This window comes from Pipra filicauda, unplaced genomic scaffold (genome assembly GCF_003945595.2).
Source record: "Pipra filicauda isolate LSUMZ 115617 unplaced genomic scaffold, ASM394559v2 scaffold225_size1262401_pilon, whole genome shotgun sequence".
NCBI lineage: Eukaryota > Metazoa > Chordata > Aves > Passeriformes > Pipridae > Pipra > Pipra filicauda.
The window spans coordinates 632064-648818 of record NW_024104338.1 but is presented as its reverse complement, the minus strand read 5'-3'; positions in this window follow the sequence as shown (position 1 = coordinate 648818).

The window sequence follows — 16755 nt, the reverse complement described above, 5'->3', positions numbered from 1 at the left end:
GATTATCTAGCAGAGCTGTGCTAAGGTTAGTGGAATCATAGATTTAGAATATCAGAACAGACCACAGTGTAATAAAAAAAAAACCACAAGTTTTGTTCAATAAATAAGAACTACTCCTTCAATTGGGAAAAGAAATCCAGAGAGGGGTGACTTCACATAAGGCTCCATGGTGAGGTATTGTGTATGCTCAGTGTGTTCTTGTAATCTTCCATATTTATCTACATATCTTGCCATAGGTATGCATAGGTATTGTAGTTAGATGGACTTGGGAGTCTTTGTCACCACAGCTCCTCTTGCTTCTTATGTCCTTCTGTATGTTCAGAGTGGACATGTGTTCTTTATTTAAAAAAGTCAATGAAAAAATAATTCACAAAAGAAAAAAGTAAATTCAAGAATAGATGTTTCTCTACCACGGGCAATTATGCCATTTGCAATATTTCGGTGAAAAGTCCATGTCTGCTTCCAGGTGATTTCAGGATAATATGAACTGCCTAAAGATTGACAGGATGTATGGTGAAGGTTAAATCTGTACCTTTGAGTTTCTAAGGACATACAGCACTGACAATTATCATATTTTCGTTTGATAGCACAATACTGTTCAGAGTAGATTCATGAGCAAAAAGCAAACTTTGGAACCAGAAAAAGGGGAGGTGTGGTTGCACAGTTAGTAGAGAAACATTATTTTTGGGACTCAGGACTGTATCTCCTCAGAGGTACTGCAATGTACTAGGGTAACAAATCTATTCAGAGCATTCCGGGTCTCTTCGAGCTGCATTTTACCATATGGTAACAATGCATTTTCAGTCATCTCATGTGTGTTAAAAAAGACCAAGGCAAAGAACATAGATAGATCACAGCAACCTTACTGTAACAGCTTTATCACATGAGTTACCCACATAAATCAATGGGAAGCTTTCAATTTTTTAACTAATTTTGTTGGCTAAATATGGATTAAACTCGTATACTCAGCTTTTCAAATATTTCATTTAAAAATATTTGTATTTTGCATGTATGATAAGAAAGTTGAGGGATCATGGAACTGTAATCTGAATGAAACTGTCATGTACAGGTACATTTCATTTCCCCAGAGTTATTAAAGGATTACAAGTCACCTTGGCAGTAGAAAGTTCTCTTACTTTTATGTAAATGTTGTATTTGTTTAATACTTGACCAACTAATGGAATTATGTAGTTTTCAACTAAAGGCAGTTTTAAGGTCTGATATCTCCTGGATATATGTGATTTAAGAATTTAATGAAAAATACAGTAAAATGTTCCAGCTTAGTAGATAGTCTGGGTGACAGGTTTAATTTATGATATGTAAGCAATAAAAGGGCATTTTGAGAGAATCATGAAACATTTTACGTTATCTTTCGTCCAACGTCTACTTTAGAGTTTTTCACCCTTCGCAAAAGGTCAGATACTTGCACTGAACAATAAACTAATGGTCTTATCTAATTTGGTTGATGATTAGTATTTTTTGCAACTACAGCTTTCTGTTTTAACTTATTTAGTATAAAAACAGTGATATCCTGAGTAATGTCTTTATCAAGTATCCTGAGTTGCTGTGGTGTCCATTGTAACCAATACGAACAGAGCTACTCAAAGTTATTTTGAGTATGGTGTCACTCCCCTAATGTGTGTCTTCTATTTCGTTATATTAAGTCACCTTGACAAGCTGTTTTTGCAGACATAGAGACTTAGATGTACTAACTGTATTTCTCACAAGCACTAACATTTATGAGTGATCACTGGGAGATTTGATATGTGATATGGTTTGAAGCTGGTTCCCTGCCAAGTCTCCAAACCCTACCACAAGAGTTCCTGCCCCCCCCAAACCTTAGGGAGAAGAGGGAGAAAAACAACCAAGAGAACCTGAAACGAGAGAGAGGCACCTAAAGTGATATATATAAATATATTTACACCTATGTTACACCTATATACAGTTAAAATATATACAATTTCCCAAGGGAAAGGGAAGGGGGAAGGGAAAAGGAACAAAACCAAAATAAAATATATATATATATTCCGATTAGTGGCCTGAGATCTAGTAACTAAAAGAGTTAGCAAGGAAATATCTCACACTTTCCTTGGGACAACGGAGAGTAGCTCTGGACCATTGCCGGCAACCTCTGTCTCCCAAGGTCGACAAGGCCTAACCAGGCCTCGCTCCCCAACATGACAGACTCAACAGCAGGGAACCTGCACCTCCAAGCCGCCAGAAGGAAAGAGAACGAAGGCCTCTCCTCCTTTCTTCTTATAGTCTGGCTTACGTAAAAATCGTAGGGAATACTGGGTAAATCTGGACCCTTCCTTGGTTACAAACTGGTCACCAAGGAAGGCCTAGCCCAAACCACCACAATATGAAATAAAAATCAAGGAAATTATTCCCAGAGAAAATGTGTTTCCATGTTTCCCAGTGATGTTATTTTAACAGTTGTGCCCATTTTTTTATCACCTCACATTATCCCTTGTTAATGTATTGTTCAAAAATGGGTTGTTTTGCTATGCTTTTGAATAAAATTAGAGTTTATAACTAGTTCAAAAGCAATGACTGCTAATGAATTGAATTTGAAAAAGATTTATATAAGATCACACAAATAAAATCTTATGACATAATGATCTACAACAGGATCTTACCAGCACTGGTCACTCCGATGCATGACCATCCTAATGGAGTTTAAGCTTAAAGGAGTTTGTAACTTTCAGTCTCCTTCATTCACAAGACTTCAATTTTAGCATTCCATCAACCTTACTAAAAAATCTGCAAACCCATGTAGTGCAAGTCATGCCACAAAAGTGGAGCATGATAGGGGTTTCAAAGATTGGTTTTGTGCAGCAAAAACCTTGTTAAGATACAGTTGAGTCTCAGAATAGATGGACATAGATTTCAGATTTGCATGGAAATATTATTTATGCCAAGCCATTTAGAGCATGACCATTCTAAGGTTGGTAGTCTTCCATGCTCTTCTCTCCTCAACTCTGAACTGCTTGAGAGTTCCAGGTGTGATGACAGAAAAATTTTGAAACAGACACTGAGGGAAAGAGTTTTCATACCATATAACTAACCATCAAGTGTGAAACTCTGGACATGTAAGTTGCCCTCTAGTGTCTTCTTCTCCCTTCAACTGTAAAGGAAATTTTGGAGGAAATTACAAGGTGAATTTGTAGCCCAAACTTTAGATATGCTGAATTATACCTAGATGATGTGTTTAAAAAAGCATCAATCGGACGATATAAGTGCTTTCTTACGTGTCTTATGAAATCCCAGGTAAAATCTACAAGTTTTTTAAAGGTAATGTCAGGAGTTTCATCGATTGTTTCATCTCTGTGTCTGAAGGAGGAATATGACTAATTTCACTAACTCTGTTCCATTTTCACAAGTGCTTATCTTTTCCGTACTGTGATTTCCATATAGAAGTGAAGGTCAGCATTAAAATGCAACCTGCTTTATCTCTATGTGGTTCTCAGATGACTTACTTTCTACAGTTTTTTAAAATTAATTCTAATGGTCAGCCTTGGAAGTAGAGCATATTGTGTGCCTCTGCATGTCTGAGGAAAAATCCAGGATTCATTTATCAAAACCAGGCCAAAGTTACCTATTAGTCTGAATTGTACCGTTCATTTGAAAGTATTCTGTGAATTTGTACAAATCATTATTTTCGTTTTGTTTTTGCTGCTGCTGTGGGAACAAATGAGGTTGGAAAAGCAGTTCACAAGGGAGGGATAACAGTGTTGACAGATTATTTTCAAAATGGGAAGAGTAGCAAATGGAGAGAGAACTAGAGAAAACATAAAAAAAAAAGGAGTGGTGTGGACTCTGGTCCAAAACTTGATGACAGCCAGGGAAAGGTCAAGAGGTGAGGGTAGGAACAAAAGAAACAGAGAAACCTATGGGGCTTGTAAATAAAGACATTTGGCTGCAGGTAGAAAAGTTAACTAATAACACTAGACAACCTCCTGGAAGGACGTAGACCTGAAGAGGTGAGAGGTGTCACAGGCACATACAAATTGTTGTCCTGGATTGAAGCAGGAGCCTTACTACTCAAGTAACTTCTCATCAGGATCCAGCTGTTTCAGGGAAGGTCTCAAAGCATGAAGGTTTTGGAATACCAGTCCCTGGATTAACCTCCTACAAAATCCTGTTCACAAGAAATTGGTTAGTACTTTTATTTTGTGTTGTTTTTCTGGCCTTTAGCTGGTGTAACTGTGAATTCTGGCAGTTCACATGAATAGACAACTCTTTTCTAATTCCTTGAAGTTCTGCGCATGTGAACCTGGCTGGAGGTCAACTGAAGTTCTAAGTTTTTATCCCTGTTCACATTAATATGTAGTTAAATTTAAAAGAGTAAAGGTGTCTTGTGTGTGTGCCTTTTACTCTACCCAGATTGCCAGATGTATATCTCGAGCTTGTTTGTTGTTGTTGGGGAAATGTATAGAATTATTCTACAACTTTTGTGCAATTATGAGCAAATTAGGAGTATACTGTTAGCATATGTCCTGGTTCTGACCAGAACAGGGTTAATTTTTGCACTAGCCAGGAGGAGCCATGGCCAGGATCCAGAGGTTGTTCTATACCACCTCATGTCATTACCAGGGGTGGGGGGAAGGAAGTCTCTTCCAGGTCACTGTAGCACAGTGGAGGAAGCAGTCAGGTATTGTTGTGTCTGCGTGACATCATTCACCTCTTTCTTGTACCCTCTGTCATTAGTATTGCTCTTGCTACTCTTTCTTGTACCCTCTGTCATTAGTATTGTTCCTGCTATTGTTCATTTTTCTTATCTCATTGCTGTTCCCTGTAAGTTTTTCTTATCTCAACCCATGATCTTTACCTTTTGCGCCTCAGTTCTTTTCTCCATCCCGCTGCAGTGGAGAGGTGGGAGCTGGGGAGTGAGCAAGTGACACATGCTTAGGCCATTCTCAGTGGGAGCACTAAACTGGGAAGTACCATTCCTGAACCATGACAGCAATACTATTCTCATTATCCTTAGTGTAGGATCTCAACTGGATATACTAGAAATTTCAAAGTACTATCACATAAAGGGACAAATATTTTTCTTTGTACTAGATAAGATACTCTATATGCTGTAACCATTTTTAAAAAGGTAGACACCTCTATAGGAGATCTAGTTTCAACTCCTCGCTTTAGTAATTTTCTCTTCTCTTTGGTGACTAAAATAATCTTTTCCCCCTTCAACTGTTTTAGAATTTTCCTTTTGCATTTAGATGTGTATTGTGCTGTTGGACAAACAGTGAATCCTCCTGCTACCCTGTCCTTCTGATCCTCTTCTCTTTCCTCCAAACATTTTTGAAGACATTTATGTCACTTTTTCCTCCACTAAGCCAATCTTTTTCTCATGAAAGAAAGTGCACAGTTGTAAACATACATGTATAATATTACCAAGTACTAAGGTTCTTGAGAGTTCATGCATGCTCGAACATACATGGACTACTTTCCAGGTGTCATAATTCATTCATGTTCAAGTATGAAAACCTTCAACTTGTGTAATCCTCTTTTTTGTTTCCCTGTTTTCTTCCTTGTCATCTAACTCACCACATTATGCTGGAGTTTTTTTTAAATTTGTCTCTCACTTTCCAAGGTTTGTTTTCATGATCCGTCTCACTAAAGTCTATGTCCTTGTTGCACATTCTAGCCTCCATCCAATCCATTTAACCTGAGTCATCTAACTAAGCAGTCTAAGTCAGATGCATTACTGCCCTGGGCTGTCAATACCTCCAGAACATGTCCTGAAGTGGGGTGAATTACCTTTCTGAAGTTCCTATACATTCACCTGACAGAAAAAGTGCCTTTGGGTAACACTGTTCCTAATTTAAGCAATGTCTGAAATTAGGTGGAACTGAAACAAGTCCCACAGCTTACAAATAGGATGCTGGAAGATGGGCAGTTTTCCAGCAGAACAGGCAGTTTCAATTGCAATTCAAATAGATGGGAAAGGGGGGGAAGTTGATTTTAATGCAGGTCTGTTCATAACACATGGCACAGTGCAGGCTGATGTTCTAGTTCTAATGATCATTCTGTGAACATATAAGGCATCATAGTTCTGAAGAAATTCCTCTTTTGTACCAGTGAAGTGAAATAATTGTTTGTGCTTTATGCTGTGAAAACCACTGTAACCAGAGCTGAAGGTCCCTGATCATTCAACTGTACTAAGAGACAGATCTGCCACAAGAAGTGTGTGATTAATATACCAAGTGGAAAAGTATAACCCATTCAAGGATCTGAGATTATGCTAAGAAAAATCATCTTAAGTAACCAATGCAGCAAGCCAAGGTTGTTATCATGTATTCTGATTAGAAATTCATCTTTAATATTCCTTTCCTCTTAGATGCTTATAATAATATTCCTTGCATTAAGTATTGATCTGTCATCAGTGTTTCCAGTTCTACATAAGTGTGTCACTTCGATTTTTTCCTATCTCAGGAACTAAAGGCATTAAACATTTTCAGATGGCATATTGACTTTGAGAGCAAATTAGTAAATTCTGGTTCTTTGTGTCTGCTAATTCTTCTTATCCAACTAAACCAAACAAATAAATGAGGAGAAATAAGAATGGAGTCTTTGTTATATACCCATTGCAAAGTCACTGCATATTAAAGCTTGCATAGTCAGCAATGTGGAAAAACACTCAAAGTATCTTGGGGTTTGTGTTGGGTTTTTTGGTAGGGTTTTTTTTCCCACTCACAGAGAACTGTAATTTCTAGTCTGTATGGCAGCCCCAATCAATAAGCATATCCTGATATCCTAGATTTTCCACTGTTTTGTTAGTGTCATGTTGTACACAGCACCCACAACTTTTTCCTGCTGCATGCTTGCAAGCAGCAGCTGTTTCATGTTGCTTTCCACTATGGATGTCCCCAGACTTTATAGCCTCATCCTTTAACATTATCCTTCAGCTCAGTGCCTGAAATACAAATGTTCAAAGACCTGATTCCAAATGTGTTTATGCAGGAAATGTGGATATCTCCATCCTTTGTCCTGGTTCCCGTAATACTGGGGCGATGAGGCTTATAAAATCCAGAGATGCTTTGCCTTTCTTCTGAGGAATGAATGAATCAGTCAAGTAAATTAAATGGAAGTTCTTAGCGACTAACTGAATATCACACAACCGAGTCTCATACAACTCAGGCTAGAGCTATAGTGCTGCTGAGTTGAATATTTAAATGGTGCACTTGAACAGGTTGCCCAGAGAAGCTGTGGATGTCCCGTCCCTGGAAGTGTTCAAGGCCAGTCTGGATGGGTGTATTGGGTCTGGTTGAGATGGAGTTCGTTTCCCCACAGCAACCCTCACAGTGCTGTGCTTTGCAGTGGTAGCTAAAAAGGTGTTGATAGGACACCAGTGTTTTGGCTACTGCTGAGCAGCGCTGGCACAACATCAGCACTGTCTCTCAACATCCCCCCGGCCCCAGTCAAGGGCAAGATCTTGAAAGGTGACACAAGTAGGCCAGCTGACCCAACCTAACCAAAGGGATATTCCATACCATATGACATCAGCTCACATTTAAAAGCTAAGGAATGGAGCAGGAACTGGGGGGCATTCGTTATTTACAGTGTTTGCATTGCAGAGCAACCCCTCCGCACGTCAAAGCCCTGCTTCCTGGGAAGTGGCCAGACATCGCTCGCTAATGGGAAGTAGAGAATAAACCTTGTTATTTTCCTCCTTGCTTGTACATGGGCAAACTTTCACTTTTGATTAAATAAACAGCCTTATCTCAACCTACAGGTCTTTTTCCATCTTACTCTCTCTCTCCTGTCCGTCTGGGAAGGGGAGTGATAGAGCAGTTTGGTGGGCACCTGGCATCCAGCAGAGGTCAACTCACCACAGTGGGGCTCAGAGCAACATGGTCTAGTGGTCCACAACAAGGGGTTGGAACTAGATGATTTTTAAGGTTCTTTCTAATCCAAGTAATTCTATGATTTTTATGCAAATTAAAAATGGTTCAGATCAACAGAACTGTCTCCCATTTCAAATCAGGTTTAAAATCAAATACTTTTTCTTTTTTTACAATGATCAGTTGAAAAAATACTTAGCACAGATTTGTTAAACATGTGTCCTGGAGTAAGAAGAAAGAAAGAAAAAAGAAAAAAAGAAAGAAAGACAGAAAGACAAACAGAAAGACAGAAAGACAACGAAAGAAAGAAAGGAAGGAAGGAAGAAAGAAAGAAAGAAAGAAACAAACAAACAAACAAACAAACAAACAAACAAAGAGAGAAAAAATATGAATAAGATAGAAAGACAAAAAGTTTATATTGCAAAATGAAAAGTTCTTTTCACCTGGAAAACTAAAACATTGCTTTCTTTCCAAAAAATTTTCCATTACAATCAATTAGGATTTATGAAAGAAATTAATGTTAAGTTAAAAATGTAAATAAAATAAGGATTTTTATATATCATCTAGCCAAAATACCTTCAGAATATACTAATATTAAAATTACAGTACCTGAATACATTAATAATTTCCAAAAAATAAAAACTAAAGCAAAATTTAAGGAACTTATTTCTTACGTGGTAATATGTTACTCTAGAAGTTTACAATGGATTCAACTCTCATAAGGATTCCATCAGAGGCAATGAACTAAAGTACACATGGATTTTTCCCCAGTGCACATCTTGTTTAACTAAACTAAGAAACATTTCCACTATTGTTGAATTTGCAGACCTCATTTCTCTAGCAAGTGTTACAGTGTTGACACTCAGAGGCTTTTGATTCTTTTGATTCCCATAAGGCTTTAGAGCATGAAAAAAGATCTCAAAGAACTTGCAGGTACATCACTGGTTTTGGTGGTTTTCCCACGTGTTAAATTTCACCAATCAAAATTTCACCTGATTTTGAACCCAAGTGTTTTGTTCCTGATTTTATTCTTGTTTTTGTTGTTACATGGTTTGTTTTTTGGTTTTTGGGTTTTTTTTCTAGGAGGAGTTGTATTTCCTGTGTGTAGGAAGCAGAATATTCCTTTGTCTTTTTTTTTGTGAACACAAATCTTTCACAAGCATAGGTTGAGGTGTTGGGAATGCAGTGTATATATAAGACTGCTCATTCATTTATTAAAAAGAAATTTAAAAAAATATAAACCTCATTATAATCTTTTTTTTTTACCCTTTAGGAACACACTGAAAAGAAAGGATATGATTTTTCTCAATTTTTGTGGTTTAAAGTACATCTACCATACAGAAAACATTTACCTCAATCAATGATTTCTTTTTAATTAGATGTTGAAAGGAGATATTATGCAGTAATTCTGGGAGTACTTGGAAAATTTCTGAAAGACTCCATCAAGTAAGGGTTGCTACCGGTACCTGAAAGGAGTATACCGTGAAGAAGCAATCTATCACCTTCTCCACTGTGAAATACTATCTGACTCATATTAGCTCTGTATATAAACCAGAGTAAATGTAACTTCTAGTAGGTCCCTATTACAAGGAAACCAATCCATATAACCCTGTCAAGCTCATAATTTCCTATCAATAAGGCCTTTCCTCTAATGTTAGCAGATACTTGAGTTTAATAATACAAGGAGTTGACTCCCTTGCTTTTTACTGAGCTTGGGTCCAAGTTCTTTGAACTTACTGCTGGCCTTCTAAAAGATTTTTCACTATACAGTGCATCTGTGGGTAACAGTTCATGTGACTTGACAAGAACGCTAAACAGCAGAGAGGAGTCTGAACAGTTGGAAAAAATGGATGTGCTCTGACAGTCTCTTTGGCCACTGTCATGGCATACGTACAGGAGCTGAGAGCTCAGAGAGAGTTTTCAAAGCTTCAATTTTCCTTTCCCAGACTTAAGTTCACCATATCTGTATGATGACAAAGTTCCCACACCCTGTGGAGAATTGAAATCATGTGGTGTGAGGAAGTGGTTTCTAACACATCTAAAGATCAGTAGAGTCAGGATCTAGATGCTAGGATTTCTGGTCTTTATCCGTGCAGTTTTCCTGTGTTTTGTATGTGTCCCTTAACTTGTAGACTTTTCTCTAGAGAAGAAAAATAGTATCTACAGCAGAAAAGACTCATAATTCTTGTGCAAATTAGGTAAATTTTCTGCCATGTAATATTCATGAACTCTCCCAATTCCACTCCTTTCCTGGACACCTAAACTTTGGCATTAGATATGCTAACCTAAATCCACTGTGTGCATATGTGTTTATGGACCAATACAGCCTTCTGCTTCCTACAAATCTTGCTTGCTCTTGAGTATGGACACTGCTTGGATGACATCCAGTTGCTGGTATAAGCCTCTTTCCAGCTCCCAGCATCCTCGACCCACCCTGACTGTTCTATTAGTACCTCAGAATGAAGACAGTTCTTTCACAAGGGAAGAGGGTCCCAGACCTGTACTGAAACTCTCAGCTCAAAAAAATCTTTGTTTTTGAATGAAACTGGTCTGTCTTTTCCCTGAGTCTGTTTTCAGTGTACGTTCCAGGAACTAGGATACACAAACTGAAGATTAAAGAGCCATTTTCAAGGTCATGAAAATTATTGGACTCATAATGCATTTATATATTGTGTATAAAACTATATAAGACCTGGCAACACCCTTATTTAAATATACTTAATAGCATGGAAATTCTACATATGTGAGAAGAGAATAATCTCTGTACCATAATTCACTGTGGAAACTTTTCATTATGTAGATACAAGAGACTTTCCAGACAGTAGTAATGATAGTAGTAATGATAGTAATAATAGCAACCAGACCATCCCACCTCAGTTTTTTAAAGGTTCATTTTTCAGTGTCCATACTGTCTATTAGAATTATGACAGATATTGTAGTGGTTGCATAAGAAAAAAGTAGTTGGGACTGGCCCCCCAAAAAATTTAAAAAGTACAATATCTAATATGAATGAGGGGGTTACTTGTTTGTTAGTTTGTCGTTTACACTATAATCATAGCATTTGGCAAGCAATCATCATTCATATTTTGTAAGGAAAACAGATGCCCATGAGTAATTTCCATTACTCTGTAGCTGATCCAGCAGAATCCTGAAGCACAAACATAGCAGAAAACACATACTAACATTATTTTTTATTCTATGAGTATTAAACTTTATATTTGTTTTGCTGAATCCAGGCCATAAATCAGAGATTGAAAGTGTGTCCAGGCATGACTCTGAGAGCTGCAGTGAGGTGATCTGTGCTATATGAAAACAAAGTGTGTTGTCATGACTGTCTGAATAATGAATAAGTAGAAAGACAATGATAGTAATTTAATATTTAGGCAAAATACTGGTGCCAATTGATTACAATATTTTACACAATATCAGAATCAAGACAATAGCAATTAATAGGCAAAGAGATGGAGATATCATTTTTCCCACCTTAAATTAAATTAATGATATTAGATATAACCCTTGGAAGACAATTTCCTTTGAAATTCCTTGGGGTGAAAAGGGTAGATTCACTGAAAATTGCTTTCAATATAAAGTGATTGCTCTTGGGTTTTTTCTGTTTAAAGAACAGTTTAACAGTATTGAAAATGGCTTGACATATATTTTGCAGAAATGTACCTCGATTAAAATTTCAGTAGAGTAAAAAAAATGTTAAAAGTATGTGAACAAAGTATTTATATAATAATAAAACAGTTTTCAAATGCTCACACTCTACTATTAAGTCCCATAATGTCTTATGGGACTTAATAACTTTCTATATAACCAGAAACAGAAAACAAAACTGACATAACTGAAAATACTCATGTTAATCATAAACTTATATTGAAACAAAGACATAACATTTATATTTCAAACAAGTTTGGTTTGTATCTGAAATGGGTCTGCTTTAGTAAAAACTAACAAGTTCAAAATCAAAATATTAAACAGAATATTCTTTGTAATCTTTGTTTAATACATAAACACAAACACATAAAATGCAGATGTTTTCTTGACACTGACACTTGACTTAACACTGATGGTGGTATCTAAGTATATATGACTCGCATTCATTAATGATGTGAAAGTTAGTTACATTTTTCAATCATTGCCTAAGACAAGGAGTAAGGAATTGCAGAAGTGCTAAGAAATAAGAGCAGTTTTCTGATTTGTTCAGATTCTTACTTGTTGAAAAATGGAGAAAAGTGCTTTTCTTATTATTTTTCTAATTTTTTTTTTAACAATACAATAAGGCCTCCCACCAGACCATTTGTACTCTGCTGAACAAAGGAAGAATGTGGAAAAAACACTCAAACTGAACAAAAAATGAAAACAGAAATATTAACTTCATGCAGGCTGCATCCCTTTGAAGGAAAAATAGTGCTTTGGTTTTATAGATACAAATCAGTAACAACATAAATTCAAGTCCAGTACTTCTACATACCAAAGTTTGAGCAAAGGCCAAACAAAGGTTTTACTGCGAAAAAAACCCCTCTACCTGTAAATCTTGTGGCTTGGTAAAATCAAACCCAAGACTGCTTTAAGTGTATTCCATTAATTTCTGAGCAACCAGTATTCAAATTTTTGTTGTTTTTTTTTTTTTTTTCTGACCAGTATATCTGGGTTTTATTTTTTGGACTTACTGTGTCTATTTTCATGAAGAAGTAGCAATTTTCTGGCATGAAACTGTTTGCTGTGGAAATGCACAGAGTTTGTGACAAGCAGAGCTCATGTCCTAAAGATACTTTCTGTCAACAGGAGGTATCTTATTTTAACATATTTAATCTTTTTAGCCTCAATATAAACATTAAAGTTTTCTGCAAACACCAGTACTTGGAAAACAATTGAACATCTATTTTCATTACTTTCTAGGGTCACTTAGGTTTACACAACCATTTAGATCAAAAAAAACCAGTATGTGTGGATAGTTGCAATAGCCTATTAATGAAGATACTAGAAAGTCATTTCACTGAACCTCTGAAAATTTGCTGTGCTTCCATACAAAATGCTGTTATTATTTCAAGTCAGATTATTCTCCCGTTTGAGAATGCTCTTGTATACAGTTTGACATTTCTTTTAAAAACTAAGCCTTTTTGACCTTTTAAATTTTTCATGGAAATTCAGAAACTAGATAAGTCATACATAGTAGAAGTCTGACATTCAATGTTCCTACTTTCCTTTAGAAGTATATTAGTGATGTTGTAAATTAAATTGTATTTTACAATTATTTGTTATTATCAGTACTTTAATAGTTTCCTTTTATCCCTTGCCTTTAGCCTCGTGAAATATACATGCATGTGCAAAAGAATACTGAATAATTGTTAATAATATGAACTTTTAAAGCAAAGAGATCAAATGTGAAAACTAACTCCATGCAAGTAAAAGCTGTTTGTCTTTGAAAAGTATAGGTATTTTTAAAATCTCATTTAGATGCACAAGAAAAAGAATTTTTTTATTTCAATTACTAAAAACAGATATAAAAGCTTAATTTTAGATGTTTAGTCTCAAACCCAAAATGTTTGGCTTTAAAAGCAGACATTTCTGCTTTTACTGTTCTTAAGTGAAGTCAGGAAATATTTAATCCACCTGAGTAATGGGAAGTCAATAAAAATTTAGCCAAAAAATGACCAAAATATGGTTTAGCCCAGAGAATGAAGTTCAATGTATCATTCTAGCTTTGTTATATTATGATTTTAAATGCAGATATCATTTAGATTCATGTCAAAGCATGAAATCTAAACTTTCTGAAGCAATAATTTAAATTTATTGTGCAAAATTATCAATAATTAATCAATAGGCCCACCTTGAATCCTTAAGTTACTCAGTTAATAAAAAACTTATATACCAGTTTTGATTTCTAACAAATTCCTTTGTGCTTTCTGTTCTTTTTCTTTTCTTGATCATCCTCTTTCACTAAAGAGAAAGAAAGATATTTTCATTCTTTTCCAGTGGTTTGGGGCTTACGTAGGGCTTTATGTAGTAAAAGTTTGGCATGGATGGTCCAAGTTGATAACACTTGGACTATGTCTATATAACCTTAATTTTTATTCGGATTATTACTCACACAGGCTGTACCCAGGAACACCCTGGTCTGAAATACCATTTTGGTTCCTCAAACTAATTATTTTCAATCTATCTTGATTCTTTCTCTGTTGCATTTTATTAATATCAATACTACCAGATGTTTAGAAACAAAATACAAAGTGTTTAGATGTCAAAATGCAAGAACGCCAACAGTATGTTTTGATCAAGGACATAAGGAAAATCTTCTATCCAGTATTTCATAAAATATAATCTCTAAAAATATATAAAATTTATAAAATTATAAAATATTTCATATAAGCAATGAAAACAAGCATCCCATCTAACGCATTCAGAAAATCTAGGCTAGCACAGATTTGAACAGGTCAAAATTTTATTTAATGAATAATTTGAAAAGCTTGTATTCTGTCTGACTATTTGACAAAATTAAGGTAAAGAGAGTACTTGGATTATCTAAAACTCTTGAAATCTTCTAAAAGCATTACCTGTTTGTAATTTGAATTTAACATACTGGTAGACTTTTTTGAAAATAAATATCTAGGAATTTATCCTACTGACCACTTGATCTGACAGAGGAAATAAATAAAACCAGCCTTAAAGACTTGGAAGGATGTTCATGATCACAGACCCTAGAATTCATAGGAGGCTTCCACCATCCCAGTATCTGCTGGAAAGAGAATAGGACTGGGTACAAGCAATCCAGGAGATTGCTAGAATGTGTTGACATCCATTCCTTCATGGAAATAAGAGTTAACTAGGAGGTTTACTTACCGTGCTCAGACAAGGAGGAGATGGCAGAGAATATGCAGGTCAACGGCAGACTTGCAATCAAGTGACTGAGAAAGTAGTGCCTGACCAAAGTGGTTGTTGTCCAGCTTTGTGTACAGGTGGGGAAATGCTGTATACTTCGGCTCAAATAAAGTTTGACAGAGTCTCCCATGCTATCCTTAGAGTGAAATTGGTGATATATGAATTGGATGAAAGGAAGGGGCTGAGGAAACTGGCTGCATCACTCAGCCCAGTGGACTGTGATCGGCAACATGAACTCTGGATGGTTACTAGTGGCATTAGGGATAAATATAGGGGCCAATACTATTTAATGTCCTTACTAGGACATAGGAAACTGACTTGAGCAGAGCAGCAGGAAGTCGGGTGGATGGGTGGGGTGGGATGTAGAATTACAATGAAGATGATCAAATACTGAAAAACATTTTCAAGAGAGATCCTGAAGTCTCCATCTTTGCAGACATTCAGGATTCTCCTAGACAAACCCTGTCTGGGTCCTAATAGGCTTTGAGCAGAAGTTTGCATCTGCCTAGACCTTCCTAGATCCTCTCCATCTTACATAATTCAATGATTTTATAGTTCTGTAAATAGATCCTTCTCCGTGTAGAGATTGAAAGATTAAAAATAGATCCATTTTGCTATTCTAATTTTATAATTCTACATCTTTTATCAAATATTCCATTGCTATCTGGAGTTCCAATGATATGTGCCACAGAGAAACCCATAGTCTCAATTACGTTTCATCTCTAACTAAACAGTTCGTACAGCTGCTAATGTTATTACATATCTTTGTTTTCATTCATGATTTATTACACGTTACCAGCGTTTTAGGTAAGAATATTTTTGTTTACTCATTATTCTTTCTACTTTTTTTAAACTTATATGAAGATAAGCAATTTTTTTTTGTTCTTTTCACTCTTAAGTGAAATTAAGTGTCTTCTAAGAGAACAGTACAGTTTATTAAATACCAAAAAAGTAGTTTAAAAAAATTTCATAGATCTAAATAGAAGTAACAACAACTAAGAAATTTAGGAGTGAAACATCACTGTTAACTCATCCTGAAGACTCAGAATGAGAAAAACACAAAGGTAATTACTCCAGATATTAGCATTTATATATAGCAAGTTTTCAACTTTTCTGCAATGTGAAGGACTCTTCAAACAAAATATTTAAATATTTTATGCATAAGTTGAAAGATGTAACTATTCTTCTTGAAGTTCAGAAGATGGTTTTTCCATATGAAGTACAGCAAAGAAAATAAAATTAATCATCATGGTTGGGCTTCACAAACGAAGATTTGGGAAGGCTCTATCCACATTTGTTACAGGCACGTTGGTGACTTATGAGGCCAATACGAGACAGACATATCCGATTGCAAAAGGCACAGTAGAAAGACTCTTTAGATGGTATATTCTGCAGAACATGGTTCTTTCTGTGTTGCCTTTTCTCCTTGAGAGTGATCCTGCGTGTGTTCTCAAAGGAGACAGCTGCGTTATAGATGGTGTTTCTCCAGGCCTCCCGATTTGAGGTCAGAGTAGACCAGTTGTGTTGATCAATATCGTCAAGCCTGAGATGCTGTTTCAAAGAGTCCTTGTATCTTCTCTTCGGGGCTCCTCTCTTGCGGCAACCAGTGGCAAGTTCACCATAAAGGAGGATCTTAGGGAGGTGGTGGTCCTTCTTCCTGGAGAGGTGCCCTGCCCAGCGCAACTGTGTTCTCATCAACGTGGCTTCTATACTTGTGACTGCTGCTTGCTCGAGAACAGATGTATTGGTCACATAATCTGACCAGTGGATGTTTAAGATTGTGCGGAGGCAGCGTTGATGGAAGCGTTCTAGGAGACGCAGGTGGTGGCGGTAGATGACCCATGATTCGGAGCCATACAAGAGAGTAGACAGCACTATGGCTCTGTAAACACTGATCTTGGTACTTTTCTTCAAGTGTTTATTACGCCATACTCTTTTGTGGAGTTTTCCGAAAGCACTATATGCCTTTGCTAACCTGTTGTCTATCTCTCCGTCAGTCTTGCCATCCGAGGAGATGAGGCTA